The sequence below is a fragment of the Hyperolius riggenbachi genome, chromosome 2, assembly GCF_040937935.1.
Source record: "Hyperolius riggenbachi isolate aHypRig1 chromosome 2, aHypRig1.pri, whole genome shotgun sequence".
NCBI classification, from domain to species: Eukaryota; Metazoa; Chordata; class Amphibia; order Anura; family Hyperoliidae; genus Hyperolius; species Hyperolius riggenbachi.
This window is the reverse complement of record NC_090647.1, coordinates 140,608,349-140,631,662: the sequence shown is the minus strand read 5'-3', so window position 1 is coordinate 140,631,662 and position 23,314 is coordinate 140,608,349. Positions and strand designations below refer to the sequence as shown.

The 23,314-nt window shown below is 57.7% G+C and overlaps 4 non-coding genes and 87 pseudogenes across 4 annotated transcripts; all 91 read right to left on the bottom strand.

Annotated features, from left to right (window-relative positions):
- Nucleotides 1-13: 13 nt before the first annotated feature.
- LOC137553097 (5S ribosomal RNA) lies at nt 14-132 on the bottom strand (annotated as a pseudogene).
- Nucleotides 133-302: 170 nt separating this feature from the next.
- Nucleotides 303-421, bottom strand: LOC137551540 (5S ribosomal RNA; annotated as a pseudogene).
- Nucleotides 422-504: 83 nt separating this feature from the next.
- Nucleotides 505-623, bottom strand: LOC137553699 (5S ribosomal RNA; annotated as a pseudogene).
- Nucleotides 624-706: 83 nt separating this feature from the next.
- Nucleotides 707-825, bottom strand: LOC137557783 (5S ribosomal RNA; annotated as a pseudogene).
- A 278-nt stretch (nt 826-1,103) lies between these two features.
- Nucleotides 1,104-1,222, bottom strand: LOC137555270 (5S ribosomal RNA). The gene has a single exon (XR_011027963.1). It is a non-coding gene; the product is annotated as a 5S ribosomal RNA (ribosomal RNA).
- A 78-nt stretch (nt 1,223-1,300) lies between these two features.
- LOC137558490 (5S ribosomal RNA) lies at nt 1,301-1,419 on the bottom strand (annotated as a pseudogene).
- Nucleotides 1,420-1,502: 83 nt separating this feature from the next.
- LOC137553025 (5S ribosomal RNA) lies at nt 1,503-1,621 on the bottom strand (annotated as a pseudogene).
- An 83-nt stretch (nt 1,622-1,704) lies between these two features.
- Nucleotides 1,705-1,823, bottom strand: LOC137554602 (5S ribosomal RNA; annotated as a pseudogene).
- Nucleotides 1,824-2,506: 683 nt separating this feature from the next.
- LOC137549947 (5S ribosomal RNA) lies at nt 2,507-2,625 on the bottom strand (annotated as a pseudogene).
- A 66-nt stretch (nt 2,626-2,691) lies between these two features.
- Nucleotides 2,692-2,810, bottom strand: LOC137551959 (5S ribosomal RNA; annotated as a pseudogene).
- An 83-nt stretch (nt 2,811-2,893) lies between these two features.
- Nucleotides 2,894-3,012, bottom strand: LOC137552452 (5S ribosomal RNA; annotated as a pseudogene).
- Nucleotides 3,013-3,095: 83 nt separating this feature from the next.
- Nucleotides 3,096-3,214, bottom strand: LOC137548099 (5S ribosomal RNA; annotated as a pseudogene).
- Nucleotides 3,215-3,297: 83 nt separating this feature from the next.
- Nucleotides 3,298-3,416, bottom strand: LOC137548715 (5S ribosomal RNA; annotated as a pseudogene).
- An 83-nt stretch (nt 3,417-3,499) lies between these two features.
- LOC137548374 (5S ribosomal RNA) lies at nt 3,500-3,618 on the bottom strand (annotated as a pseudogene).
- An 83-nt stretch (nt 3,619-3,701) lies between these two features.
- Nucleotides 3,702-3,820, bottom strand: LOC137551996 (5S ribosomal RNA; annotated as a pseudogene).
- An 83-nt stretch (nt 3,821-3,903) lies between these two features.
- LOC137547591 (5S ribosomal RNA) lies at nt 3,904-4,022 on the bottom strand (annotated as a pseudogene).
- A 67-nt stretch (nt 4,023-4,089) lies between these two features.
- LOC137552425 (5S ribosomal RNA) lies at nt 4,090-4,208 on the bottom strand (annotated as a pseudogene).
- An 83-nt stretch (nt 4,209-4,291) lies between these two features.
- LOC137550987 (5S ribosomal RNA) lies at nt 4,292-4,410 on the bottom strand (annotated as a pseudogene).
- An 83-nt stretch (nt 4,411-4,493) lies between these two features.
- Nucleotides 4,494-4,612, bottom strand: LOC137550892 (5S ribosomal RNA; annotated as a pseudogene).
- An 83-nt stretch (nt 4,613-4,695) lies between these two features.
- On the bottom strand, nt 4,696-4,814 carry LOC137549728 (5S ribosomal RNA; annotated as a pseudogene).
- An 83-nt stretch (nt 4,815-4,897) lies between these two features.
- Nucleotides 4,898-5,016, bottom strand: LOC137551166 (5S ribosomal RNA; annotated as a pseudogene).
- Nucleotides 5,017-5,098: 82 nt separating this feature from the next.
- Nucleotides 5,099-5,217, bottom strand: LOC137554192 (5S ribosomal RNA; annotated as a pseudogene).
- A 182-nt stretch (nt 5,218-5,399) lies between these two features.
- On the bottom strand, nt 5,400-5,518 carry LOC137553718 (5S ribosomal RNA; annotated as a pseudogene).
- Nucleotides 5,519-6,091: 573 nt separating this feature from the next.
- Nucleotides 6,092-6,210, bottom strand: LOC137556861 (5S ribosomal RNA). Its single transcript, XR_011029499.1, has one exon. It is a non-coding gene; the product is annotated as a 5S ribosomal RNA (ribosomal RNA).
- Nucleotides 6,211-6,292: 82 nt separating this feature from the next.
- On the bottom strand, nt 6,293-6,411 carry LOC137550937 (5S ribosomal RNA; annotated as a pseudogene).
- Nucleotides 6,412-6,494: 83 nt separating this feature from the next.
- On the bottom strand, nt 6,495-6,613 carry LOC137547935 (5S ribosomal RNA; annotated as a pseudogene).
- Nucleotides 6,614-6,696: 83 nt separating this feature from the next.
- LOC137551858 (5S ribosomal RNA) lies at nt 6,697-6,815 on the bottom strand (annotated as a pseudogene).
- An 83-nt stretch (nt 6,816-6,898) lies between these two features.
- LOC137558519 (5S ribosomal RNA) lies at nt 6,899-7,017 on the bottom strand (annotated as a pseudogene).
- Nucleotides 7,018-7,094: 77 nt separating this feature from the next.
- On the bottom strand, nt 7,095-7,213 carry LOC137558489 (5S ribosomal RNA; annotated as a pseudogene).
- An 83-nt stretch (nt 7,214-7,296) lies between these two features.
- On the bottom strand, nt 7,297-7,415 carry LOC137551513 (5S ribosomal RNA; annotated as a pseudogene).
- An 83-nt stretch (nt 7,416-7,498) lies between these two features.
- On the bottom strand, nt 7,499-7,617 carry LOC137554601 (5S ribosomal RNA; annotated as a pseudogene).
- A 683-nt stretch (nt 7,618-8,300) lies between these two features.
- Nucleotides 8,301-8,419, bottom strand: LOC137549946 (5S ribosomal RNA; annotated as a pseudogene).
- Nucleotides 8,420-8,486: 67 nt separating this feature from the next.
- Nucleotides 8,487-8,605, bottom strand: LOC137549619 (5S ribosomal RNA; annotated as a pseudogene).
- Nucleotides 8,606-8,688: 83 nt separating this feature from the next.
- LOC137549868 (5S ribosomal RNA) lies at nt 8,689-8,807 on the bottom strand (annotated as a pseudogene).
- Nucleotides 8,808-8,890: 83 nt separating this feature from the next.
- LOC137548653 (5S ribosomal RNA) lies at nt 8,891-9,009 on the bottom strand (annotated as a pseudogene).
- An 83-nt stretch (nt 9,010-9,092) lies between these two features.
- LOC137549727 (5S ribosomal RNA) lies at nt 9,093-9,211 on the bottom strand (annotated as a pseudogene).
- An 83-nt stretch (nt 9,212-9,294) lies between these two features.
- Nucleotides 9,295-9,413, bottom strand: LOC137551165 (5S ribosomal RNA; annotated as a pseudogene).
- Nucleotides 9,414-9,495: 82 nt separating this feature from the next.
- Nucleotides 9,496-9,614, bottom strand: LOC137554191 (5S ribosomal RNA; annotated as a pseudogene).
- Nucleotides 9,615-9,796: 182 nt separating this feature from the next.
- On the bottom strand, nt 9,797-9,915 carry LOC137553717 (5S ribosomal RNA; annotated as a pseudogene).
- A 573-nt stretch (nt 9,916-10,488) lies between these two features.
- Nucleotides 10,489-10,607, bottom strand: LOC137556860 (5S ribosomal RNA). The gene has a single exon (XR_011029498.1). It is a non-coding gene; the product is annotated as a 5S ribosomal RNA (ribosomal RNA).
- Nucleotides 10,608-10,689: 82 nt separating this feature from the next.
- Nucleotides 10,690-10,808, bottom strand: LOC137550935 (5S ribosomal RNA; annotated as a pseudogene).
- An 83-nt stretch (nt 10,809-10,891) lies between these two features.
- LOC137547934 (5S ribosomal RNA) lies at nt 10,892-11,010 on the bottom strand (annotated as a pseudogene).
- An 83-nt stretch (nt 11,011-11,093) lies between these two features.
- LOC137551856 (5S ribosomal RNA) lies at nt 11,094-11,212 on the bottom strand (annotated as a pseudogene).
- An 83-nt stretch (nt 11,213-11,295) lies between these two features.
- Nucleotides 11,296-11,414, bottom strand: LOC137558518 (5S ribosomal RNA; annotated as a pseudogene).
- Nucleotides 11,415-11,491: 77 nt separating this feature from the next.
- On the bottom strand, nt 11,492-11,610 carry LOC137558488 (5S ribosomal RNA; annotated as a pseudogene).
- An 83-nt stretch (nt 11,611-11,693) lies between these two features.
- On the bottom strand, nt 11,694-11,812 carry LOC137551512 (5S ribosomal RNA; annotated as a pseudogene).
- An 83-nt stretch (nt 11,813-11,895) lies between these two features.
- Nucleotides 11,896-12,014, bottom strand: LOC137554600 (5S ribosomal RNA; annotated as a pseudogene).
- A 683-nt stretch (nt 12,015-12,697) lies between these two features.
- Nucleotides 12,698-12,816, bottom strand: LOC137549945 (5S ribosomal RNA; annotated as a pseudogene).
- Nucleotides 12,817-12,883: 67 nt separating this feature from the next.
- LOC137549618 (5S ribosomal RNA) lies at nt 12,884-13,002 on the bottom strand (annotated as a pseudogene).
- Nucleotides 13,003-13,085: 83 nt separating this feature from the next.
- Nucleotides 13,086-13,204, bottom strand: LOC137548615 (5S ribosomal RNA; annotated as a pseudogene).
- An 83-nt stretch (nt 13,205-13,287) lies between these two features.
- On the bottom strand, nt 13,288-13,406 carry LOC137548652 (5S ribosomal RNA; annotated as a pseudogene).
- Nucleotides 13,407-13,489: 83 nt separating this feature from the next.
- Nucleotides 13,490-13,608, bottom strand: LOC137551063 (5S ribosomal RNA; annotated as a pseudogene).
- Nucleotides 13,609-13,691: 83 nt separating this feature from the next.
- On the bottom strand, nt 13,692-13,810 carry LOC137559055 (5S ribosomal RNA; annotated as a pseudogene).
- An 82-nt stretch (nt 13,811-13,892) lies between these two features.
- LOC137548477 (5S ribosomal RNA) lies at nt 13,893-14,011 on the bottom strand (annotated as a pseudogene).
- An 83-nt stretch (nt 14,012-14,094) lies between these two features.
- Nucleotides 14,095-14,213, bottom strand: LOC137557283 (5S ribosomal RNA; annotated as a pseudogene).
- An 83-nt stretch (nt 14,214-14,296) lies between these two features.
- On the bottom strand, nt 14,297-14,415 carry LOC137553752 (5S ribosomal RNA; annotated as a pseudogene).
- An 83-nt stretch (nt 14,416-14,498) lies between these two features.
- Nucleotides 14,499-14,617, bottom strand: LOC137554206 (5S ribosomal RNA; annotated as a pseudogene).
- Nucleotides 14,618-14,699: 82 nt separating this feature from the next.
- LOC137553840 (5S ribosomal RNA) lies at nt 14,700-14,818 on the bottom strand (annotated as a pseudogene).
- A 147-nt stretch (nt 14,819-14,965) lies between these two features.
- On the bottom strand, nt 14,966-15,084 carry LOC137549501 (5S ribosomal RNA; annotated as a pseudogene).
- An 83-nt stretch (nt 15,085-15,167) lies between these two features.
- Nucleotides 15,168-15,286, bottom strand: LOC137554080 (5S ribosomal RNA; annotated as a pseudogene).
- An 83-nt stretch (nt 15,287-15,369) lies between these two features.
- Nucleotides 15,370-15,488, bottom strand: LOC137558768 (5S ribosomal RNA; annotated as a pseudogene).
- An 82-nt stretch (nt 15,489-15,570) lies between these two features.
- Nucleotides 15,571-15,689, bottom strand: LOC137548476 (5S ribosomal RNA; annotated as a pseudogene).
- Nucleotides 15,690-15,772: 83 nt separating this feature from the next.
- On the bottom strand, nt 15,773-15,891 carry LOC137557282 (5S ribosomal RNA; annotated as a pseudogene).
- An 83-nt stretch (nt 15,892-15,974) lies between these two features.
- On the bottom strand, nt 15,975-16,093 carry LOC137553933 (5S ribosomal RNA; annotated as a pseudogene).
- An 83-nt stretch (nt 16,094-16,176) lies between these two features.
- LOC137554098 (5S ribosomal RNA) lies at nt 16,177-16,295 on the bottom strand (annotated as a pseudogene).
- An 84-nt stretch (nt 16,296-16,379) lies between these two features.
- Nucleotides 16,380-16,498, bottom strand: LOC137553656 (5S ribosomal RNA; annotated as a pseudogene).
- A 170-nt stretch (nt 16,499-16,668) lies between these two features.
- Nucleotides 16,669-16,787, bottom strand: LOC137549500 (5S ribosomal RNA; annotated as a pseudogene).
- Nucleotides 16,788-16,870: 83 nt separating this feature from the next.
- LOC137552957 (5S ribosomal RNA) lies at nt 16,871-16,989 on the bottom strand (annotated as a pseudogene).
- An 83-nt stretch (nt 16,990-17,072) lies between these two features.
- On the bottom strand, nt 17,073-17,191 carry LOC137553902 (5S ribosomal RNA; annotated as a pseudogene).
- Nucleotides 17,192-17,477: 286 nt separating this feature from the next.
- Nucleotides 17,478-17,596, bottom strand: LOC137553222 (5S ribosomal RNA; annotated as a pseudogene).
- Nucleotides 17,597-17,766: 170 nt separating this feature from the next.
- LOC137549499 (5S ribosomal RNA) lies at nt 17,767-17,885 on the bottom strand (annotated as a pseudogene).
- An 83-nt stretch (nt 17,886-17,968) lies between these two features.
- LOC137552956 (5S ribosomal RNA) lies at nt 17,969-18,087 on the bottom strand (annotated as a pseudogene).
- An 83-nt stretch (nt 18,088-18,170) lies between these two features.
- LOC137549800 (5S ribosomal RNA) lies at nt 18,171-18,289 on the bottom strand (annotated as a pseudogene).
- Nucleotides 18,290-18,574: 285 nt separating this feature from the next.
- Nucleotides 18,575-18,693, bottom strand: LOC137552057 (5S ribosomal RNA; annotated as a pseudogene).
- An 84-nt stretch (nt 18,694-18,777) lies between these two features.
- LOC137553655 (5S ribosomal RNA) lies at nt 18,778-18,896 on the bottom strand (annotated as a pseudogene).
- Nucleotides 18,897-19,066: 170 nt separating this feature from the next.
- Nucleotides 19,067-19,185, bottom strand: LOC137549498 (5S ribosomal RNA; annotated as a pseudogene).
- Nucleotides 19,186-19,268: 83 nt separating this feature from the next.
- Nucleotides 19,269-19,387, bottom strand: LOC137552954 (5S ribosomal RNA; annotated as a pseudogene).
- An 83-nt stretch (nt 19,388-19,470) lies between these two features.
- Nucleotides 19,471-19,589, bottom strand: LOC137553901 (5S ribosomal RNA; annotated as a pseudogene).
- A 286-nt stretch (nt 19,590-19,875) lies between these two features.
- On the bottom strand, nt 19,876-19,994 carry LOC137553221 (5S ribosomal RNA; annotated as a pseudogene).
- A 170-nt stretch (nt 19,995-20,164) lies between these two features.
- LOC137549497 (5S ribosomal RNA) lies at nt 20,165-20,283 on the bottom strand (annotated as a pseudogene).
- Nucleotides 20,284-20,366: 83 nt separating this feature from the next.
- LOC137553370 (5S ribosomal RNA) lies at nt 20,367-20,485 on the bottom strand (annotated as a pseudogene).
- An 83-nt stretch (nt 20,486-20,568) lies between these two features.
- LOC137549799 (5S ribosomal RNA) lies at nt 20,569-20,687 on the bottom strand (annotated as a pseudogene).
- An 83-nt stretch (nt 20,688-20,770) lies between these two features.
- LOC137551207 (5S ribosomal RNA) lies at nt 20,771-20,889 on the bottom strand (annotated as a pseudogene).
- Nucleotides 20,890-20,972: 83 nt separating this feature from the next.
- On the bottom strand, nt 20,973-21,091 carry LOC137553149 (5S ribosomal RNA; annotated as a pseudogene).
- A 285-nt stretch (nt 21,092-21,376) lies between these two features.
- LOC137551810 (5S ribosomal RNA) lies at nt 21,377-21,495 on the bottom strand (annotated as a pseudogene).
- Nucleotides 21,496-21,580: 85 nt separating this feature from the next.
- Nucleotides 21,581-21,699, bottom strand: LOC137552827 (5S ribosomal RNA; annotated as a pseudogene).
- Nucleotides 21,700-21,782: 83 nt separating this feature from the next.
- On the bottom strand, nt 21,783-21,901 carry LOC137555258 (5S ribosomal RNA). The gene has a single exon (XR_011027952.1). It is a non-coding gene; the product is annotated as a 5S ribosomal RNA (ribosomal RNA).
- Nucleotides 21,902-21,978: 77 nt separating this feature from the next.
- Nucleotides 21,979-22,097, bottom strand: LOC137558487 (5S ribosomal RNA; annotated as a pseudogene).
- An 83-nt stretch (nt 22,098-22,180) lies between these two features.
- LOC137551511 (5S ribosomal RNA) lies at nt 22,181-22,299 on the bottom strand (annotated as a pseudogene).
- Nucleotides 22,300-22,382: 83 nt separating this feature from the next.
- LOC137554586 (5S ribosomal RNA) lies at nt 22,383-22,501 on the bottom strand (annotated as a pseudogene).
- Nucleotides 22,502-23,184: 683 nt separating this feature from the next.
- Nucleotides 23,185-23,303, bottom strand: LOC137549944 (5S ribosomal RNA; annotated as a pseudogene).
- Nucleotides 23,304-23,314: the final 11 nt, after the last annotated feature.

Sequence of the window (23,314 nt, the reverse complement as noted above, 5' to 3'; positions counted from 1 at the left end):
AAACCCAAAAAAACACCTGCAGCACCAGGGGTTCACAGCCGGTCTCCCATGCAGCTACTAAACGGGCCTGAAGCTGCTTAGCTTCCGCGATCTGACGAGAGCTGGCGCTTTCGGCTTAGTGTGGCCGCAGGAAAACTCCAAGGCGCCGTTCCGGCGCCTTCCCACGCGTGCTCATAGCCATTGGGCCTCAAAGCTTTCGGCTTAGTGTGGCTGCAGGCAAACTCCAAGGCGCCGTTCCGGCGGCTTGAAGGTGAGGCTTCCCACGCGTGCTCATAGCCATTGGGCCTCAAACCCCAAAAAACCGCCTGCTGCACCTGGGGTTCACAGCCGGTCTCCCATGCAGCTACTAACCAGGCCTGAAGCCGCTTAGCTTCCGCGATCTGACGAGAGCGGGCGCTTTCGGTTTAGTGCGGCCGCAGGCAAACTCCAAGGCGCCGTTCAGGCGCCTTGAAGGTGAGGCTTCCCACGCGTGCTCATAGCCATTGGGCCTCAAACCCAAAAAAACACCTGCAGCACCTGGGGTTCACAGCTGGTTTCCCATGCAGCTTCTAACCAGGCCTGAAGCCGCTTAGCTTCCACGATCTGACGAGAGCGAGCGCTTTCGGCTTAGTGTGGCCGCAGGCAAAATCCAAGGCGCCGTTCCGGCGCCTTGAAGGTGAGGCTTCCCACGCGTGCTCATAGCCATTGGGCCTCAAACCAAAAAAAACGCCTGCAGCACCTGGGGTTCACAGCCGGTCTCCCATGCAGCTACTAACCAGGCCTGAAGCCGCTTAGCTTCCGCGATCTGACGAGAGCAGGCGCTTTCGGCTTAGTGTGGCCGCAGGCAAATTCCAAGGCGCCGTTCCGGCGCCTTGAAGGTGAGGCTTCCCACGCGTGCTCATAGCCATTGGGCCTCAAACCCCAAAAAAAAACACCTGGGGTTTACAGCCGGTCTCCCATGCAGCTACTAACCAGGCCTGAAGCCGCTTAGCTTCCGCGATCTGACGAGAGCAGACGGTTTCGGCTTAGGGTGGCCGCAGGCAACTCCATGGCGCCGTTCCGGCGTCTTGAAGGTGAGGCTTCCCACGTGTGCTCATAGCCATTGGGCCTCAAACCCAAAAAAACGCCTGCAGCACCTGGGGTTCACAGCAGGTCTCCCATGCAGCTACTAACCAGGCCTGAAGCCGCTTAGCTTCCGCGATCTGATGAGAGCGGGCGCATTCGGCTTAGTGTGGCCGCAGGCAAACTCCATGGCGCCGCGCCTTGAAGGTGAGGCTTCCCACGCGTGCTCATAGCCATTGGGCCTCAAACCCAAAAAAAACGCCTGCAGCACCTGGGGTTCACAGCCGGTCTCCCATGCAGCTACTAACCAGGCCTGAAACCGCTTAGCTTCCGCGTTCTGACGAGAGCGGGCGCTTTCGGCTTAGTGTGGCCGCAGGAAAACTCCAAGGCGCCGTTGCGGCGCCTTGAAGATGAGGCTTCCCACGCATGCTCATAGCCATTGGGCCTCAAACCCAAAAAACCGCCTGCAGCACCTGGGGTTCACAGCCGGTCTCCCATGCAGCTACTTACCAGGCCTGAAGCCGCTTAGTTTCCGCGATCTGACGAGAGCGGGCGCTTTCGGCTTAGTGCAGCCGCATGCAAACTCCGAGGCGCCGTTCCGGCGCCTTGAAGGTGAGGCTTCCCACGCGTGCTCATAGCCATTGGGCCTCAAACCCAAAAAAACACCTGCAGCACCTGGGGTTCACAGCCAGTCTCCGATGCAGCTTCTAACCAGGCCTGAAGCCGCTTAGCTTCCGCGATGTGACGAGAGCGGGCGCTTTCGGCTTAGTGTGGCCGCAGGCAAACTCCAAAGCGCCGTTCCGGCGCCTTGAAGGTGAGGCTTCCCACGCGTGCTCATAGCCATTGGGCCTCAAACCCAACAAAATGCCTGCAGCTCCTGGGGTTCACAGCCGGTCTCCCATGCAGCTACTAACCAGGCCTGAAGCCGCTTAGCTTCCGCGATCTGACAAAACTCAAAAGGAAAGCATCCATATAGCAAAGAATAATATAATAAATCCATACAAATAGCACCATAAAGTACAAGAAATGTATTAGGGACTTGTCCCTTTAAAACACAAGTAAAACATATAGCGGGGGATACAGGTTGGATGTCATGGTAAGATGACTCATAAAATAATGATCAACATCCCAATATAATACAAAGTGGTATAATGATAACTGAGTAAACTGAAACACTGGGCAAGCAAAGTATAACCATACCAATCCTTCATCAAAATGCCTATGAGTGCAGCGTCTTATGTATATCCATTGCTGTACAAAATGTGCATGAAAGGATAGAAGAAAGAAAGGAGGAATGCTTACCACCAGATCAGTACAGACACCCTTCCTGTGCCCCCGCTAGACCTCACATGTATCGCTTTCGGCTTAGTGTGGCCGCAGGCAAATTCCAAGGCGCCGTTCCGGCGTCTTGAAGGTGAGGCTTCCCACGCGTGCTCATAGCCATTGGGCCTCAAACCAAAAAAAACGCCTGCAGCACCTGGGGTTCACAGCCGGTCTCCCATGCAGCTACTAACCAGGCCTGAAGACGCTTAGCTTCCGCGATCCGACGAGAGCAGGCGCTTTCGGCTTAGTGTGGCCGCAGGCAAATTCCAAGGCGCCGTGAGGCTTCCCACGCGTGCTCATAGCCATTGGGCCTCAAACCCAAAAAACCGCCTGCAGCACCTGGGGTTCACAGCCGGTGTCCCATGCAGCTACTTACCAGGCCTGAAGCCGCTTAGTTTCCGCGATCTGACGAGAGCGGGCGCTTTCGGCTTAGTGCGGCCGCAGGCAAACTCCAAGGCGCCGTTCCGGCGCCTTGAAGGTGAGGCTTCCCACGCGTGCTCATAGCCATTGGGCCTCATACCCAAAAAAACACCTGCAGCACCTGGGGTTCACAGCCGGTCTCCCATGCAGCTTCTAACCAGGCCTGAAGCCGCTTAACTTCCGCGATCTGACGAGAGCAGGCGCTTTCGGCTTAGTGTGGCCACAGGCAAACTCCAAAGCGCCGTTGCGGCGCCTTGAAGGTGAGGCTTCCCACGCGTGCTCATAGCCATTGGGCCTCAAACCCAAAAAAATGCCTGCAGCTCCTGGGGTTCACAGCCGGTCTCCCACGCAGCTACTAAACAGGCCTGAAGCCGCTTAGCTTCCGCGATCTGACGAGAGCGGGCGCTTTCGGCTTAGTGTGGCCGCAGGCAAACTCCAAGGCGCCGTTCCGGTGCCTTGAAGGTGAGGCTTCCCACGCGTGCTCATAGCCATTGGGCCTCAAACCCAAAAAAACGCCTGCAGCACCTGGGGTTCACAGCCGGTCTCCCATGAAGCTACTAACCAGGCCTGAAGCTGCTTAGCTTCCGCGATCTGACGAGAGCGGGCGCTTTCGACTTAGTGTGGCCGCAGGCAAACTCCAAGGCGCCGTTCCGGTGCCTTGAAGGTGAGGCTTCCCACGCGTGCTCATAGCCATTGGGCCTCAAACCCAAAAAAACGCCTGCAGCACCTGGGGTTCACATCCGGTCTCCCATGTAGCTACTAACCAGGCCTGAAGCCGCTTAGCTTCCGCGATCTGACGAGAGCGGGCGCTTTCGGCTTAGTGTGGCCGCAGGGAAATTCCAAGGCGCCGTTCCGGCGTCTTGAAGGTGAGGCTTCCCACGCGTGCTCATAGCCATTGGGCCTCAAACCCAAAAAAACGCCTGCAGCACCTGGGGTTCACAGCCAGTCTCCCATGCAGCTACTAACCAGGCCTGAAGCCACTTAGCTTCCGCAATCTGACGAGAGCGGGCACTTTCGGCTTAGTGTGGCCGCAGGCAAAATCCAAGGCGCCGTTCCGGCGCCTTGAAGGTGAGGCTTCCCACGCGTGCTCATAGCCATTGGGCCTCAAACCAAAAAAAACACCTGCAGCACCTGGGGTTCACAGCCGGTCTCCCATGCAGCTACTAACCAGGCCTGAAGCCGCTTAGCTTCCGCGATCTGACGAGAGCAGGCGCTTTCGGCTTAGTGTGGCCGCAGGCAAATTCCAAGGCGCCGTGAGGCTTCCCACGCGTGCTCATAGCCATTGGGCCTCAAACCCCCCAAAAAAGCCTGCTGCACCTGGGGTTCACAGCCGGTCTCCCATGCAGCTACTAACCAGGCCTGAAGCCGCTTAGCTTCCGCGATCTGACGAGAGCGGACGCTTTCAGCTTAGTGTGGACGCAGGCAAACTCCAAGGCGCCGTTACGGCGCCTTGAAGGTGAGGCTTCCCACGTGTGCTCATAGCCATTGGGCCTCAAACCCAAAAAAACGCCTGCAGCACCTGGGGTTCACAGTCGGTCTCCCATGCAGCTACGAACCAGGCCTGAAGCCGCTTAGCTTCCACGATCTGACGAGAGCGGGCGCTTTCGGCTTAGTGCGGCCGCAGGCAAACTCCAAGGCGCCGTTCCGGTGCCTTGAAGGTGAGGCTTCCCACGCGTGCTCATAGCCATTGGGCCTCAAACCCAAAAAAACGCCTGCAGCACTTGGGGTTCACATCCGGTCTCCCATGCAGCTACTAACCAGGCCTGAAGCCGCTTAGCTTCCGCGATCTGACGAGAGCGGGCGCTTTCGGCTTAGTGTGGCCGCAGGGAAATTCCAAGGCGCCGTTCCGGCGTCTTGAAGGTGAGGCTTCCCACGCGTGCTCATAGCCATTGGGCCTCAAACCCAAAAAAACGCCTGCAGCACCTGGGGTTCACAGCCAGTCTCCCATGCAGCTACTAACCAGGCCTGAAGCCACTTAGCTTCCGCGATCTGACGAGAGCGGGCACTTTCGGCTTAGTGTGGCCGCAGGCAAAATCCAAGGCGCCGTTCCGGCGCCTTGAAGGTGAGGCTTCCCACGCGTGCTCATAGCCATTGGGCCTCAAACAAAAAAAAACACCTGCAGCACCTGGGGTTCACAGCCGGTCTCCCATGCAGCTACTAACCAGGCCTGAAGCCGCTTAGCTTCCGCGATCTGACGAGAGCAGGCGCTTTCGGCTTAGTGTGGGCGCAGGCAAACTCCAAAGCGCCGTTCCGGCGCCTTGAAGGTGAGGCTTCCCACGCGTGCTCATAGCCATTGGGCCTCAAACCCAAAAAAAGCCTGCAGCACCTGGTGTTCACTGCCGGTCTCCCATGCAGCTACTAACCAGGCCTGAAGCCGCTTAGCTTCCACGACCTGACGAGAGCTGGCAATTTTGGCTTAGTGTGGCCGCAGGCAAATTCCAAGGCGCCGTTCCGGCGCCTTGAAGGTGAGGCTTCCCACGCGTGCTCATAGCCATTGGGCCTCAAAGCTTTCGGCTTAGTGTGGCCGCAGGCAAACTCCAAGGCGTCGTTCCGGCGGCTTGAAGGTGAGGCTTCCCACGCGTGCTCATAGCCATTGGGCCTCAAACCCAAAAAAACACCTGCAGCACCTGGGGTTCACAGTCGGTCTCCCATGCAGCTACTAACCAGGCCTGAAGCCGCTTAGCTTCCGCGATCTGACAAAAGCAGGCGCTTTTGGCTTAGTGTGGCCGCAGACAAACTCCAAAGCGCTGTTCCGGCGCCTTGAAGGTGAGGCTTCCCACGCGTGCTCATAGGCATTGGGCCTTAAAGAGAACCCGAGGTGTGTTTCAAGGATGTTATCTGCATACAGAGGCTGGATCTGCCTATACAGCCCAGCCTCTGTTGCTATTCCAAACCCCACTAAGGTCCCCCTGCACTCTGCAATCCCTCATAAATCACAGCCACGCTGTGAGGCTGTGTTTACATCTGTAGTGTCAGTCTCAGCTGCTCCCCCGCCTCCTGCATAGCTCCGGTCCCTGCCCCCGTCCCTTCCCTCCAATCAGAAGGGAGGGAGGGGATGCAGGCGGGGACTGGAGTTCTGCAGGAGGCGGGGAGAGCAGCAGACTGACACTATAGAGATAAACACAGCCAGCTCTGACAAGCTGTTTGTCAGCAGCATGGCTGTGATTTATGAGGGATTGCAGAGTGCAGGGGGATCTTAGGGGGGTTTGGGATAGCAACAGAGGCTGGGCTGTATAGGCAGATCCAGCCTCTGTATGCAGATAATGTTCTTCAAACTCACCTCGGGTTCTCTTTAAACCCAAAAAAATGCCTGCAGCACCTGGGGTTCACAGCCAGTCTCCCATGCAGCTACTAACCAGGCCTGAAGCCGCTTAGCTTCCGCGATCAGATGAGAGCGGGCGCTTTCGGCTTAGTGTGGCCGCAGGCAAACTCCAAGGCGCTGTTCCGGCGCCTTGAAGGTGAGGCTTCCCACGCGTGCTCATAGCCATTGGGCCTCAAACCAAAAAAACACCTGCAGCACCTGGGGTTCATAGCCGGTCTCCCATGCAGCTACTAACCAGGACTGAAGCCGCTTAGCTTCCGCGTTCTGATGAGAGCGGGCGCTTTCGGCTTAGGGTGGCCGCAGGCAAACTCCAAGGCGCCGTTTCGGCGCCTTGAAGGTGAGGCTTCCCACGCGTGCTCATAGCCATTGGGCCTCAAACCCAAAAAAACACCTGCAGCACCTGGGGTTCACAGCCGATCTCCCATGCAGCTACTAACCAGGCCTGAAGCCGCTTAGCTTCCGCGATCTGACGAGAGCGGGCGCTTTCGGCTTAGTGTGGCCGCAGGCAAACTCCAAGGCGCAGTTACGGCGCCTTGAAGGTGAGGCTTCCCACGTGTGCTCATAGCCATTGGGCCTCAAACCCAAAAAAACACCTGCAGCACCTGGGGTTCACAGCCGGTCTCCCATGCAGCTACTAACCAGGCCTGAAGCCGCTTAGCTTCCGCGATCTGACGAGAGCAGACGCTTTCGGCTTAGGGTGGCCGCAGGCAAACTCCATGGCGCCGTTCCGGCGTCTTGAAGGTGAGGCTTCCCACGTGTGCTCATAGCCATTGGGCCTCAAACCCAAAAAAACGCCTGCAGCACCTGGGGTTCACAGCAGGTCTCCCATGCAGCTACTAACCAGGCCTGAAGCCGCTTAGCTTCCGCGATCTGATGAGAGCGGGCGCATTCGGCTTTGTGTGGCCGCAGGCAAGCTCCATGGCGCCGCGCCTTGAAGGTGAGGCTTCCCACGCGTGCTCATAGCCATTGGGCCTCAAACCCAAAAAAACGCCTGCAGCACCTGGGGTTCACAGCCGGTCTCCCATGCAGCTACTAACCAGGCCTGAAACCGCTTAGCTTCCGCGTTCTGACGAGAGCGGGCGCTTTCGGCTTAGTGTGGCCGCAGGAAAACTCCAAGGCGCCGTTCCGGCGCCTTGAAGATGAGGCTTCCCACGCATGCTCATAGCCATTGGGCCTCAAACCCAAAAAACCGCCTGCAGCACCTGGGGTTCACAGCCGGTCTCCCATGCAGCTACTTACCAGGCCTGAAGCCGCTTAGTTTCCGCGATCTGACGAGAGCGGGCGCTTTCGGCTTAGTGCAGCCGCAGGCAAACTCCGAGGCGCCGTTCCGGCGCCTTGAAGGTGAGGCTTCCCACGCGTGCTCATAGCCATTGGGCCTCAAACCCAAAAAAACACCTGCAGCACCTGGGGTTCACAGCCAGTCTCCGATGCAGCTTCTAACCAGGCCTGAAGCCGCTTAGCTTCCGCGATGTGACGAGAGCGGGCGCTTTCGGCTTAGTGTGGCCGCAGGCAAACTCCAAAGCGCCGTTCCGGCGCCTTGAAGGTGAGGCTTCCCACGCGTGCTCATAGCCATTGGGCCTCAAACCCAACAAAATGCCTGCAGCTCCTGGGGTTCACAGCCGGTCTCCCATGCAGCTACTAACCAGGCCTGAAGCCGCTTAGCTTCCGCGATCTGACAAAACTCAAAAGGAAAGCATCCATATAGCAAAGAATAATATAATAAATCCATACAAATAGCACCATAAAGTACAAGAAATTTATTAGGGACTTGTCCCTTTAAAACACAAGTAAAACATATAGCGGGGGATACAGGTTGGATGTCATGGTAAGATGACTCATAAAATAATGATCAACATCCCAATATAATACAAAGTGGTATAATGATAACTGAGTAAACTGAAACACTGGGCAAGCAAAGTATAACCATACCAATCCTTCATCAAAATGCCTATGAGTGCAGCGTCTTATGTATATCCATTGCTGTACAAAATGTGCATGAAAGGATAGAAGAAAGAAAGGAGGAATGCTTACCACCAGATCAGTACAGACACCCTTCCTGTGCCCCCGCTAGACCTCACATGTATCGCTTTCGGCTTAGTGTGGCCGCAGGCAAATTCCAAGGCGCCGTTCCGGCGTCTTGAAGGTGAGGCTTCCCACGCGTGCTCATAGCCATTGGGCCTCAAACCAAAAAAAACGCCTGCAGCACCTGGGGTTCACAGCCGGTCTCCCATGCAGCTACTAACCAGGCCTGAAGACGCTTAGCTTCCGCGATCCGACGAGAGCAGGCGCTTTCGGCTTAGTGTGGCCGCAGGCAAATTCCAAGGCGCCGTGAGGCTTCCCACGCGTGCTCATAGCCATTGGGCCTCAAACCCCCCAAAAAAGCCTGCTGCACCTGGGGTTCACAGCCGGTCTCCCATGCAGCTACTAACCAGGCCTGAAGCCGCTTAGCTTCCGCGATCTGACGAGAGCGGACGCTTTCAGCTTAGTGTGGCCGCAGGCAAACTCCAAGGCGCCGTTACGGCGCCTTGAAGGTGAGGCTTCCCACGTGTGCTCATAGCCATTGGGCCTCAAACCCAAAAAAACACCTGCAGCACCTGGGGTTCACAGTCGGTCTCCCATGCAGCTACTAACCAGGCCTGAAGCCGCTTAGCTTCCACGATCTGACGAGAGCGGGCGCTTTCGGCTTAGTGCGGCCGCAGGCAAACTCCAAGGCGCCGTTCCGGTGCCTTGAAGGTGAGGCTTCCCACGCGTGCTCATAGCCATTGGGCCTCAAACCCAAAAAAACGCCTGCAGCACCTGGGGTTCACATCCGGTCTCCCATGCAGCTACTAACCAGGCCTGAAGCCGCTTAGCTTCCGCGATCTGACGAGAGCGGGCGCTTTCGGCTTAGTGTGGCCACAGGGAAATTCCAAGGCGCCGTTCCGGCGTCTTGAAGGTGAGGCTTCCCACGCGTGCTCATAGCCATTGGGCCTCAAACCCAAAAAAACGCCTGCAGCACCTGGGGTTCACAGCCAGTCTCCCATGCAGCTACTAACCAGGCCTGAAGCCACTTAGCTTCCGCGATCTGACGAGAGCGGGCACTTTCGGCTTAGTGTGGCCGCAGGCAAAATCCAAGGCGCCGTTCCGGCGCCTTGAAGGTGAGGCTTCCCACGCGTGCTCATAGCCATTGGGCCTCAAACAAAAAAAAACACCTGCAGCACCTGGGGTTCACAGCCGGTCTCCCATGCAGCTACTAACCAGGCCTGAAGCCGCTTAGCTTCCGCGATCTGACGAGAGCAGGCGCTTTCGGCTTAGTGTGGGCGCAGGCAAACTCCAAAGCGCCGTTCCGGCGCCTTGAAGGTGAGGCTTCCCACGCGTGCTCATAGCCATTGGGCCTCAAACCCAAAAAAAGCCTGCAGCACCTGGTGTTCACTGCCGGTCTCCCATGCAGCTACTAACCAGGCCTGAAGCCGCTTAGCTTCCACGACCTGACGAGAGCTGGCAATTTTGGCTTAGTGTGGCCGCAGGCAAATTCCAAGGCGCCGTTCCGGCGCCTTGAAGGTGAGGCTTCCCACGCGTGCTCATAGCCATTGGGCCTCAAAGCTTTCGGCTTAGTGTGGCCGCAGGCAAACTCCAAGGCGTCGTTCCGGCGGCTTGAAGGTGAGGCTTCCCACGCGTGCTCATAGCCATTGGGCCTCAAACCCAAAAAAACACCTGCAGCACCTGGGGTTCACAGTCGGTCTCCCATGCAGCTACTAACCAGGCCTGAAGCCGCTTAGCTTCCGCGATCTGACAAAAGCAGGCGCTTTTGGCTTAGTGTGGCCGCAGACAAACTCCAAAGCGCTGTTCCGGCGCCTTGAAGGTGAGGCTTCCCACGCGTGCTCATAGGCATTGGGCCTTAAAGAGAACCCGAGGTGTGTTTAAAGGATGTTATCTGCATACAGAGGCTGGATCTGCCTATACAGCCCAGCCTCTGTTGCTATTCCAAACCCCACTAAGGTCCCCCTGCACTCTGCAATCCCTCATAAATCACAGCCACGCTGTGAGGCTGTGTTTACATCTGTAGTGTCAGTCTCAGCTGCTCCCCCGCCTCCTGCATAGCTCCGGTCCCTGCCCCCGTCCCTTCCCTCCAATCAGAAGGGAGGGAGGGGATGCAGGCGGGGACTGGAGTTCTGCAGGAGGCGGGGAGAGCAGCAGACTGACACTATAGAGATAAACACAGCCAGCTCTGACAAGCTGTTTGTCAGCAGCATGGCTGTGATTTATGAGGGATTGCAGAGTGCAGGGGGATCTTAGGGGGGTTTGGGATAGCAACAGAGGCTGGGCTGTATAGGCAGATCCAGCCTCTGTATGCAGATAATATTCTTCAAACCCACCTCGGGTTCTCTTTAAACCCAAAAAAATGCCTGCAGCACCTGGGGTTCACAGCCAGTCTCCCATGCAGCTACTAACCAGGCCTGAAGCCGCTTAGCTTCCGCGATCAGATGAGAGCGGGCGCTTTCGGCTTAGTGTGGCCGCAGGCAAACTCCAAGGCGCTGTTCCGGCGCCTTGAAGGTGAGGCTTCCCACGCGTGCTCATAGCCATTGGGCCTCAAACCAAAAAAACACCTGCAGCACCTGGGGTTCATAGCCGGTCTCCCATGCAGCTACTAACCAGGACTGAAGCCGCTTAGCTTCCGCGTTCTGATGAGAGCGGGCGCTTTCGGCTTAGGGTGGCCGCAGGCAAACTCCAAGGCGCCGTTTCGGCGCCTTGAAGGTGAGGCTTCCCACGCGTGCTCATAGCCATTGGGCCTCAAACCCAAAAAAACACCTGCAGCACCTGGGGTTCACAGCCGATCTCCCATGCAGCTACTAACCAGGCCTGAAGCCGCTTAGCTTCCGCGATCTGACGAGAGCGGGCGCTTTCGGCTTAGTGTGGCCGCAGGCAAACTCCAAGGCGCAGTTACGGCGCCTTGAAGGTGAGGCTTCCCACGTGTGCTCATAGCCATTGGGCCTCAAACCCAAAAAAACACCTGCAGCACCTGGGGTTCACAGCCGGTCTCCCATGCAGCTACTAACCAGGCCTGAAGCCGCTTAGCTTCCGCGATCTGACGAGAGCAGACGCTTTCGGCTTAGGGTGGCCGCAGGCAAACTCCATGGCGCCGTTCCGGCGTCTTGAAGGTGAGGCTTCCCACGTGTGCTCATAGCCATTGGGCCTCAAACCCAAAAAAACGCCTGCAGCACCTGGGGTTCACAGCAGGTCTCCCATGCAGCTACTAACCAGGCCTGAAGCCGCTTAGCTTCCGCGATCTGATGAGAGCGGGCGCATTCGGCTTTGTGTGGCCGCAGGCAAGCTCCATGGCGCCGCGCCTTGAAGGTGAGGCTTCCCACGCGTGCTCATAGCCATTGGGCCTCAAACCCAAAAAAACGCCTGCAGCACCTGGGGTTCACAGCCGGTCTCCCATGCAGCTACTAACCAGGCCTGAAACCGCTTAGCTTCCGCGTTCTGACGAGAGCGGGCGCTTTCGGCTTAGTGTGGCCGCAGGAAAACTCCAAGGCGCCGTTCCGGCGCCTTGAAGATGAGGCTTCCCACGCATGCTCATAGCCATTGGGCCTCAAACCCAAAAAACCGCCTGCAGCACCTGGGGTTCACAGCCGGTCTCCCATGCAGCTACTTACCAGGCCTGAAGCCGCTTAGTTTCCGCGATCTGACGAGAGCGGGCGCTTTCGGCTTAGTGCAGCCGCAGGCAAACTCCGAGGCGCCGTTCCGGCGCCTTGAAGGTGAGGCTTCCCACGCGTGCTCATAGCCATTGGGCCTCAAACCCAAAAAAACACCTGCAGCACCTGGGGTTCACAGCCAGTCTCCGATGCAGCTTCTAACCAGGCCTGAAGCCGCTTAGCTTCCGCGATGTGACGAGAGCGGGCGCTTTCGGCTTAGTGTGGCCGCAGGCAAACTCCAAAGCGCCGTTCCGGCGCCTTGAAGGTGAGGCTTCCCACGCGTGCTCATAGCCATTGGGCCTCAAACCCAACAAAATGCCTGCAGCTCCTGGGGTTCACAGCCGGTCTCCCATGCAGCTACTAACCAGGCCTGAAGCCGCTTAGCTTCCGCGATCTGACAAAACTCAAAAGGAAAGCATCCATATAGCAAAGAATAATATAATAAATCCATACAAATAGCACCATAAAGTACAAGAAATTTATTAGGGACTTGTCCCTTTAAAACACAAGTAAAACATATAGCGGGGGATACAGGTTGGATGTCATGGTAAGATGACTCATAAAATAATGATCAACATCCCAATATAATACAAAGTGGTATAATGATAACTGAGTAAACTGAAACACTGGGCAAGCAAAGTATAACCATACCAATCCTTCATCAAAATGCCTATGAGTGCAGCGTCTTATGTATATCCATTGCTGTACAAAATGTGCATGAAAGGATAGAAGAAAGAAAGGAGGAATGCTTACCACCAGATCAGTACAGACACCCTTCCTGTGCCCCCGCTAGACCTCACATGTATCGCTTTCGGCTTAGTGTGGCCGCAGGCAAATTCCAAGGCGCCGTTCCGGCGTCTTGAAGGTGAGGCTTCCCACGCGTGCTCATAGCCATTGGGCCTCAAACCAAAAAAAACGCCTGCAGCACCTGGGGTTCACAGCCGGTCTCCCATGCAGCTACTAACCAGGCCTGAAGACGCTTAGCTTCCGCGATCCGACGAGAGCAGGCGCTTTCGGCTTAGTGTGGCCGCAGGCAAATTCCAAGGCGCCGTGAGGCTTCCCACGCGTGCTCATAGCCATTGGGCCTCAAACCCCCCAAAAAAGCCTGCTGCACCTGGGGTTCACAGCCGGTCTCCCATGCAGCTACTAACCAGGCCTGAAGCCGCTTAGCTTCCGCGATCTGACGAGAGCGGACGCTTTCAGCTTAGTGTGGCCGCAGGCAAACTCCAAGGCGCCGTTACGGCGCCTTGAAGGTGAGGCTTCCCACGTGTGCTCATAGCCATTGGGCCTCAAACCCAAAAAAACGCCTGCAGCACCTGGGGTTCACAGTCGGTCTCCCATGCAGCTACTAACCAGGCCTGAAGCCGCTTAGCTTCCACGATCTGACGAGAGCGGGCGCTTTCGGCTTAGTGCGGCCGCAGGCAAACTCCAAGGCGCCGTTCCGGTGCCTTGAAGGTGAGGCTTCCCACGCGTGCTCATAGCCATTGGGCCTCAAACCCAAAAAAACGCCTGCAGCACCTGGGGTTCACATCCGGTCTCCCATGCAGCTACTAACCAGGCCTGAAGCCGCTTAGCTTCCGCGATCTGACGAGAGCGGGCGCTTTCGGCTTAGTGTGGCCACAGGGAAATTCCAAGGCGCCGTTCCGGCGTCTTGAAGGTGAGGCTTCCCACGCGTGCTCATAGCCATTGGGCCTCAAACCCAAAAAAACGCCTGCAGCACCTGGGGTTCACAGCCAGTCTCCCATGCAGCTACTAACCAGGCCTGAAGCCACTTAGCTTCCGCGATCTGACGAGAGCGGGCACTTTCGGCTTAGTGTGGCCGCAGACAAAATCCAAGGCGCCGTTACGGCGCCTTGAAGGTGAGGCTTCCCACGCGTGCTCATAGCCATTGGGCCTCAAACCAAAAAAAACACCTGCAGCACCTGGGGTTCACAGCCGGTCTCCCATGCAGCTACTAACCAGGCCTGAAGCCGCTTAGCTTCCGCGATCAGATGAGAGCGGGCGGTTTCGGCTTAGTGTGGCCGCAGGCAAACTCCAAGGCGCTGTTCCGGCGCCTTGAAGGTGAGGCTTCCCACGCGTGCTCATAGCCATTGGGCCTCAAACCAAAAAAACACCTGCAGCACCTGGGGTTCATAGCCGGTCTCCCATGCAGCTACTAACCAGGACTGAAGCCGCTTAGCTTCCGCGTTCTGATGAGAGCGGGCGCTTTCGGCTTAGTGTGGCCGCAGGCAAACTCCAAGGCGCCGTTTCGGCGCCTTGAAGGTGAGGCTTCCCACGCGTGCTCATAGCCATTGGGCCTCAAACCCAAAAAAACACCTGCAGCACCTGGGGTTCACAGCCGGTCTCCCATGCAGCTACTAACCAGGCCTGAAGCCGCTTAGCTTCCGCGATCTGACGAGAGCGGGCGCTTTCGGCTTAGTGTGGCCGCAGGCAAAATCCAAGGCGCAGTTACGGCGCCTTGAAGGTGAGGCTTCCCACGTGTGCTCATAGCCATTGGGCCTCAAACCCAAAAAAACACCTGCAGCACCTGGGGTTCACAGCCGGTCTCCCATGCAGCTACTAACCAGGCCTGAAGCCGCTTAGCTTCCGCCATCTGACAAGAGCGGGCGCTTTCGGCTTAGTGTGGGCGCAGGCAAACTCCAAGGCGCCGTTCCGGCGCCTTGAAGGTGAGTCTTCCCACGCGTGCTCATAGCCATTGGGCCTCAAACCCAAAAAAACACCTGCAGCACCAGGGGTTCACAGCCGGTCTCTCATGCAGCTACTAACCGGGCCTGAAGCCGCTTAGCTTCCGCGATCTGATGACAGCGGGCGCTATTGGCTTAGTGTGGCCGCAGGCAAACTCCAAGGCGCCGTTTCGGCGCCTTAAAGGTGAGGCTTCCCACGCGTGCTCATAGCCATTGGGCCTCAAACCCAAAAAAAGCCTGCAGCACCTGGTGTTCACAGCCGGTCTCCCATGCAGCTACTAACCAGGCCTGAAGCCGCGTAGCTTCCACGATCTGACGAGAGGTGGCGCTTTCGGCTTAGTGTGGCCGCAGGAAAACTCCCACGCGTGCTCATAGCCATTGGGCCTCAAAGCTTTCGGCTTAGTGTGGCTGCAGGCAAACTCCAAGGCGCCGTTCCGGCGGCTTGAAGGTGAGGCTTCCCACGCGTGCTCATAGCCATTGGGCCTCAAACCCAAAAAACCCGCCTGCTGCACCTGGGGTTCACAGCCGGTCTCCCATGCAGCTACTAACCAGGCCTGAAGCCGCTTAGCTTCCGCGATCTGACGAGAGCGGGCGCTTTCGGTTTAGTGTGGCCGCAGGCAAACTCCAAGGCGCCGTTCCGGCGCCTTGAAGGTGAGGCTTCCCACGCGTGCTCATAGCCATTGGGCCTCAAACCCAAAAAAACACCTGCAGCACCTGGGGTTCACAGCTGGTTTCCCATGCAGCTACTAACCAGGCCTGAAGCCGCTTAGCTTCCGCGATCTGACAAAAGCAGGCGCTTTTGGCTTAGTGTGGCCGCAGACAAACTCCAAAGCGCCGTTCCGGCGCCTTGAAGGTGAGGCTTCCCACGCGTGCTCATAGCCATTGGGCCTTAAACCGAAAAAAATGCCTGCAGCACCTGGGGTTCACAGCCGGTCTCCCATGCAGCTACTAACCAGGCCTGAAGCCGCTTAGCTTCCGCGATCAGACAAGAGCGGGCGCTTTCGGCTTAGTGTGGCCGCAGGCAAACTCCAAGGCGCTGTTGCGGCGCCTTGAAGGTGAGGCTTCCCACGCGTGCTCATAGCCATTGGGCCTCAAACCAAAAAAACACCTGCAGCACCTGGGGTTCATAGCCGGTCTCCCATGCAGCTACTAACCAGGACTGAAGCCGCTTAGCTTCCGCGTTCTGATGAGAGCGGGCGCTTTCGGCTTAGTGTGGCCGCAGGCAAACTCCAAGTCGCCGTTTCGGCGCCTTGAAGGTGAGGCTTCCCACGCGTGCTCATAGCCATTGGGCCTCAAACCCAAAAAAACACCTGCAGCACCTGGGGTTCACAGCCGGTCTCCCATGCAGCTACTAACCAGGCCTGAAGCCGCTTAGCTTCCGCGATCTGACGAGAGCGGGCGCTTTCGGCTTAGTGTGGCCGCAGGCAAACTCCAAGGCGCAGTTACGGCGCCTTGAAGGTGAGGCTTCCCACGTGTGCTCATAGCCATTGGGCCTCAAACCCCAAAAAACGCCTGCAGCACCTGGGGTTCACAGCCGGTCTCCCATGCAGCTACTAACCAGGCCTGAAGCCGCTTAGCTTCCGCCATCTGACAAAAGCGGGCGCTTTCGGCTTAGTGTGGGCGCAGGCAAACTCCAAGGCGCCGTTCCGGCGCCTTGAAGGTGAGTCTTCCCACGCGTGCTCATAGCCATTGGGCCTCAAACCCAAAAAAACACCTGCAGCACCAGGGGTTCACAGCCAGTCTCCCATGCAGCTACTAACCGGGCCTGAAGCCGCTTAGCTTCCGCGATCTGACGACAGCGGGCGCTATTGGCTTAGTGTGGCCGCAGGCAAACTCCAAGGCGCCGTTTCGGCGCCTTAAAGGTGAGGCTTCCCACGCGTGCTCATAGCCATTGGGCCTCAAACCCAAAAAAACCGCCTGCTGCACCTGGGGTTCACAGCCGGTCTCCCAAGCAGCTACTAACCAGGCCTGAAGCCGCTTAGCTTCCACGATCTGACGAGAGCTGGCGCTTTCGGCTTAGTGTGGCCGCAGGAAAACTCCAAGGCGCCGTTCCGGCGCCTTCCCACGCGTGCTCATAGCCATTGGGCCTCAAAGCTTTCGGCTTAGTGTGGCTGCAGGCAAACTCCAAGGCGCCGTTCCGGCGGCTTGAAGGTGAGGCTTCCCACGCGTGCTCATAGCCATTGGGCCTCAAACCCAAAAAAACCGCCTGCTGCACCTGGGGTTCACAGCCGGTCTCCCATGCAGCTACTAACCAGGCCTGAAGCCGCTTAGCTTCCGCGATCTGACGAGAGCGGGCGCTTTCGGTTTAGTGTGGCCGCAGGCAAACTCCAAGGCGCCGTTCAGGCGCCTTGAAGGTGAGGCTTCCCACGCGTGCTCATAGCCATTGGGCCTCAAACCCAAAAAAACACCTGCAGCACCTGGGGTTCACAGCTGGTTTCCCATGCAGCTTCTAACCAGGCCTGAAGCCGCTTAGCTTCCGCGATCTGACGTGAGCGGGCGCTTTCAGCTTAGTGTGGCCGCAGGCATACTCCAAGGCGCCGTTCCAGTGCCTTGAAGGTGAGGCTTCCCACGCGTGCTCATAGCCATTGGGCCTCAAACCCAAAAAAACACCTGCAGCACCTGGGGTTCACATCCGGTCTCCCATGCAGCTACTAACCAGGCCTGAAGCCGCTTAGCTTCCGCCATCTGACAAGAGCGGGCGCTTTCGGCTTAGTGTGGGCGCAGGCAAACTCCAAGGCGCCGTTCCGGCGCCTTGAAGGTGAGTCTTCCCACGCGTGCTCATAGCCATTGGGCCTCAAACCCAAAAAAACACCTGCAGCACCAGGGGTTCACAGCCTGTCTCCCATGCAGCTAATAACCGGGCCTGAAGCCGCTTAGCTTCCGCGATCTGACGACAGCGGGCGCTATTGGCTTAGTGTGGCCGCAGGCAAACTCCAAGGCGCCGTTTCGGCGCCTTAAAGGTGAGGCTTCCCACGCGTGCTCATAGCCATTGGGCCTCAAACCCAAAAAAACCGCCTGCTGCACCTGGGGTTCACAGCCGGTCTCCCATGCAGCTACTAACCAGGCCTGAAGCCGCTTAGCTTCCACGATCTGACGAGAGCTGGCGCTTTCGGCTTAGTGTGGCCGCAGGAAAACTCCAAGGCGCCGTTCCGGCGCCTTCCCACGCGTGCTCATAGCCATTGGGCCTCAAAGCTTTCGGCTTAGTGTGGCTGCAGGCAAACTCCAAGGCGCCGTTCCGGCGGCTTGAAGGTGAGGCTTCCCACGCGTGCTCATAGCCATTGGGCCTCAAACCCAAAAAAACCGCCTGCTGCACCTGGGGTTCACAGCCGGTCTCCCATGCAGCTACTAACCAGGCCTGAAGCCGCTTAGCTTCCGCGATCTGACGAGAGCGGGCGCTTTCGGTTTAGTGTGGCCGCAGGCAAACTCCAAGGCGCCGTTCAGGCGCCTTGAAGGTGAGGCTTCCCACGCGTGCTCATAGCCTTTGGGCCTCAAACCCAAAAAAACACCTGCAGCACCTGGGGTTCACAGCTGGTTTCCCATGCAGCTTCTAACCAGGCCTGAAGCCGCTTAGCTTCCGCGATCTGACGTGAGCGGGCGCTTTCAGCTTAGTGTGGCCGCAGGCATACTCCAAGGCGCCGTTCCGGTGCCTTGAAGGTGAGGCTTCCCACGCGTGCTCATAGCCATTGGGCCTCAAACCCAAAAAAACACCTGCAGCACCTGGGGTTCACATACGGTCTCCCATGCAGCTACTAACCAGGCCTGAAGCCGCTTAGCTTCCGCGATCTGACGAGAGCAAGCGCTTTAGGCTTAGTGTGGCCGCAGGCAAAATCCAAGGCGCCGTTCTGGCGCCTTGAAGGTGAGGCTTCCCACGCGTGCTCATAGCCATTGGGCCTCAAACCCAAAAATACACCTGCAGCACCTGGGGTTCACAGCCAGTCTCCGATGCAGCTTCTAACCAGGCCTGAAGCTGCTTAGCTTCCGCGATGTGACGAGAGCGGGTGCTTTCGGCTTAGTGTGGCCGCAGGCAAACTCCAAAGCGCCGTTCCGGCGCCTTGAAGGTGAGGCTTCCCACGCGTGCTCATAGCCATTGGGCCTCAAACCAAAAAAAACGCCTGCAGCACCTGGGGTTCACAGCCGGTCTCCCATGCAGCTACTAAACAGGCTTGAAGCCGCTTAGCTTCCGCGATCTGACGAGAGCAGGCGCTTTCAGCTTAGTGTGGCCGCAGGCAAACTCCAAGGCGCCGTTTCGGCGCCTTAAAGGTGAGGCTTCCCACGCGTGCTCATAGCCATTGGGCCTCAAACCCAAAAAAACCGCCTGCTGCACCTGGGGTTCACAGCCGGTCTCCCAAGCAGCTACTAACCAGGCCTGAAGCCGCTTAGCTTCCACGATCTGACGAGAGCTGGCGCTTTCGGCTTAGTGTGGCCGCAGGAAAACTCCAAGGCGCCGTTCCGGCGCCTTCCCACGCGTGCTCATAGCCATTGGGCCTCAAAGCTTTCGGCTTAGTGTGGCTGCAGGCAAACTCCAAGGCGCCGTTCCGGCGGCTTGAAGGTGAGGCTTCCCACGCGTGCTCATAGCCATTGGGCCTCAAACCCAAAAAAACCGCCTGCTGCACCTGGGGTTCACAGCCGGTCTCCCATGCAGCTACTAACCAGGCCTGAAGCCGCTTAGCTTCCGCGATCTGACGAGAGCGGGCGCTTTCGGTTTAGTGTGGCCGCAGGCAAACTCCAAGGCGCCGTTCAGGCGCCTTGAAGGTGAGGCTTCCCACGCGTGCTCATAGCCATTGGGCCTCAAACCCAAAAAAACACCTGCAGCACCTGGGGTTCACAGCTGGTTTCCCATGCAGCTTCTAACCAGGCCTGAAGCCGCTTAGCTTCCGCGATCTGACGTGAGCGGGCGCTTTCAGCTTAGTGTGGCCGCAGGCATACTCCAAGGCGCCGTTCCAGTGCCTTGAAGGTGAGGCTTCCCACGCGTGCTCATAGCCATTGGGCCTCAAACCCAAAAAAACACCTGCAGCACCTGGGGTTCACATCCGGTCTCCCATGCAGCTACTAACCAGGCCTGAAGCCGCTTAGCTTCCGCCATCTGACAAGAGCGGGCGCTTTCGGCTTAGTGTGGGCGCAGGCAAACTCCAAGGCGCCGTTCCGGCGCCTTGAAGGTGAGTCTTCCCACGCGTGCTCATAGCCATTGGGCCTCAAACCCAAAAAAACACCTGCAGCACCAGGGGTTCACAGCCTGTCTCCCATGCAGCTAATAACCGGGCCTGAAGCCGCTTAGCTTCCGCGATCTGACGACAGCGGGCGCTATTGGCTTAGTGTGGCCGCAGGCAAACTCCAAGGCGCCGTTTCGGCGCCTTAAAGGTGAGGCTTCCCACGCGTGCTCATAGCCATTGGGCCTCAAACCCAAAAAAACCGCCTGCTGCACCTGGGGTTCACAGCCGGTCTCCCATGCAGCTACTAACCAGGCCTGAAGCCGCTTAGCTTCCACGATCTGACGAGAGCTGGCGCTTTCGGCTTAGTGTGGCCGCAGGAAAACTCCAAGGCGCCGTTCCGGCGCCTTCCCACGCGTGCTCATAGCCATTGGGCCTCAAAGCTTTCGGCTTAGTGTGGCTGCAGGCAAACTCCAAGGCGCCGTTCCGGCGGCTTGAAGGTGAGGCTTCCCACGCGTGCTCATAGCCATTGGGCCTCAAACCCAAAAAAACCGCCTGCTGCACCTGGGGTTCACAGCCGGTCTCCCATGCAGCTACTAACCAGGCCTGAAGCCGCTTAGCTTCCGCGATCTGACGAGAGCGGGCGCTTTCGGTTTAGTGTGGCCGCAGGCAAACTCCAAGGCGCCGTTCAGGCGCCTTGAAGGTGAGGCTTCCCACGCGTGCTCATAGCCTTTGGGCCTCAAACCCAAAAAAACACCTGCAGCACCTGGGGTTCACAGCTGGTTTCCCATGCAGCTTCTAACCAGGCCTGAAGCCGCTTAGCTTCCGCGATCTGACGTGAGCGGGCGCTTTCAGCTTAGTGTGGCCACAGGCATACTCCAAGGCGCCGTTCCGGTGCCTTGAAGGTGAGGCTTCCCACGCGTGCTCATAGCCATTGGGCCTCAAACCCAAAAAAACACCTGCAGCACCTGGGGTTCACATACGGTCTCCCATGCAGCTACTAACCAGGCCTGAAGCCGCTTAGCTTCCGCGATCTGACGAGAGCAAGCGCTTTAGGCTTAGTGTGGCCGCAGGCAAAATCCAAGGCGCCGTTCTGGCGCCTTGAAGGTGAGGCTTCCCACGCGTGCTCATAGCCATTGGGCCTCATACCCAAAAAAACACCTGCAGCACCTGGGGTTCACAGCCGGTCTCCCATGCAGCTTCTAACCAGGCCTGAAGCCGCTTAACTTCCGCGATCTGACGAGAGCGGGCGCTTTCGGCTTAGTGTGGCCACAGGCAAACTCCAAAGCGCCGTTCCGGCGCCTTGAAGGTGAGGCTTCCCACGCGTGCTCATAGCCATTGGGCCTCAAACCCAAAAAAATGCCTGCAGCTCCTGGGGTTCACAGCCGGTCTCCCACGCAGCTACTAAACAGGCCTGAAGCCGCTTAGCTTCCGCGATCTGACGAGAGCGGGCGCTTTCAGCTTAGTGCAGCCGCAGGAAAACTCCGAGGCGCCGTTCCGGCGCCTTGAAGGTGAGGCTTCCCACGCGTGCTCATAGCCATTGGGCCTCAAACCCAAAAATACACCTGCAGCACCTGGGGTTCACAGCCAGTCTCCGATGCAGCTTCTAACCAGGCCTGAAGCTGCTTAGCTTCCGCGATGTGACGAGAGCGGGTGCTTTCGGCTTAGTGTGGCCGCAGGCAAACTCCAAAGCGCCGTTCCGGCGCCTTGAAGGTGAGGCTTCCCACGCGTGCTCATAGCCATTGGGCCTCAAACCAAAAAAAACACCTGCAGCACCTGGGGTTCACAGCCGGTCTCCCATGCAGCTACTAACCAGGCTTGAAGCCGCTTAGCTTCCGCGATCTGACGAGAGCAGGCGCTTTCGGCTTAGTGTGGCCGCAGGGAAATTCCAAGGCGCCGTTCCGGCGCCTTGAAGGTGAGGCTTCCCACGCGTGCTCATAGCCATTGGGCCTCAAACCCAAAAAAAAACGCCTGCAGCACCTGGGGTTTACAGCAGGTCTCCCATGCAGCTACTAACCAGGCCTGAAGCCGCTTAGCTTCCACGATCTGACGAGAGCGGACGCTTTCAGCTTAGGGTGGCCGCAGGCAAACTCCATGGCGCCGTTCCGGCGTCTTGAAGGTGAGGCTTCCCACGTGTGCTCATAGCCATTGGGCCTCAAACCCAAAAAAACGCCTGCAGCACCTGGGGTTCACAGCAGGTCTCCCATGCAGCTACTAACCAGGCCTGAAGCCGCTTAGCTTCCGCGATCTGATGAGAGCGGGCGCATTCGGCTTAGTGTGGCCGCAGGCAAACTCCATGGCGCCGCGCCTTGAAGGTGAGGCTTCCCACGCGTGCTCATAGCCATTGGGCCTCAAACCCAAAAAAACGCCTGCAGCACCTGGGGTTCACAGCCGGTCTCCCATGCAGCTACTAACCAGGCCTGAAACCGCTTAGCTTCCGCGTTCTGACGAGAGCGGGCGCTTTCGGCTTAGTGTGGCCGCAGGAAAACTCCAAGGCGCCGTTCCGGCGCCTTGAAGGTGAGGCTTCCCACGCATGCTCATAGCCATTGGGCCTCAAACCCAAAAAACCGCCTGCAGCACCTGGGGTTCACAGCCGGTCTCCCATGCAGCTACTTACCAGGCCTGAAGCCGCTTAGTTTCCGCGATCTGACGAGAGCGGGCGCTTTCGGCTTAGTGCAGCCGCAGGCAAACTCCGAGGCGCCGTTCCGGCGCCTTGAAGGTGAGGCTTCCCACGCGTGCTCATAGCCATTGGGCCTCAAACCCAAAAAAACACCTGCAGCACCTGGGGTTCACAGCCAGTCTCCGATGCAGCTTCTAACCAGGCCTGAAGCCGCTTAGCTTCCGCGGTGTGACGAGAGCGGGTGCTTTCGGCTTAGTGTGGCCGCAGGCAAACTCCAAAGCGCCGTTCCGGCGCCTTGAAGGTGAGGCTTCCCACGCGTGCTCATAGCCATTGGGCCTCAAACCCAACAAAATGCCTGCAGCTCCTGGGGTTCACAGCCGGTCTCCCATGCAGCTACTAACCAGGCCTGAAGCCGCTTAGCTTCCGCGATCTGACAAAACTCAAAAGGAAAGCATCCATATAGCAAAGAATAATATAATAAATCCATACAAATAGCACCATAAAGTACAAGAAATTTATTAGGGACTTGTCCCTTTAAAACACAAGTAAAACATATAGCGGGGGATACAGGTTGGATGTCATGGTAAGATGACTCATAAAATAATGATCAACATCCCAATATAATACAAAATGGTATAATGATAACTGAGTAAACTGAAACACTGGGCAAGCAAAGTATAACCATACCAAACCTTCATCAAAATGCCTATGAGTGCAGCGTCTTATGTATATCCATTGCTGTACAAAATGTGCATGAAAGGATAGAAGAAAGAAAGGAGGAATGCTTACCACCAGATCAGTACAGACACCCTTCCTGTGCCCCCGCTAGACCTCACATGTATCGCTTTCGGCTTAGTGTGGCCGCAGGCAAATTCCAAGGCGCCGTTCCGGCGTCTTGAAGGTGAGGCTTCCCACGCGTGCTCATAGCCATTGGGCCTCAAACCAAAAAAAACGCCTGCAGCACCTGGGGTTCACAGCCGGTCTCCCATGCAGCTACTAACCAGGCCTGAAGACGCTTAGCTTCCGCGATCCGACGAGAGCAGGCGCTTTCGGCTTAGTGTGGCCGCAGGCAAATTCCAAGG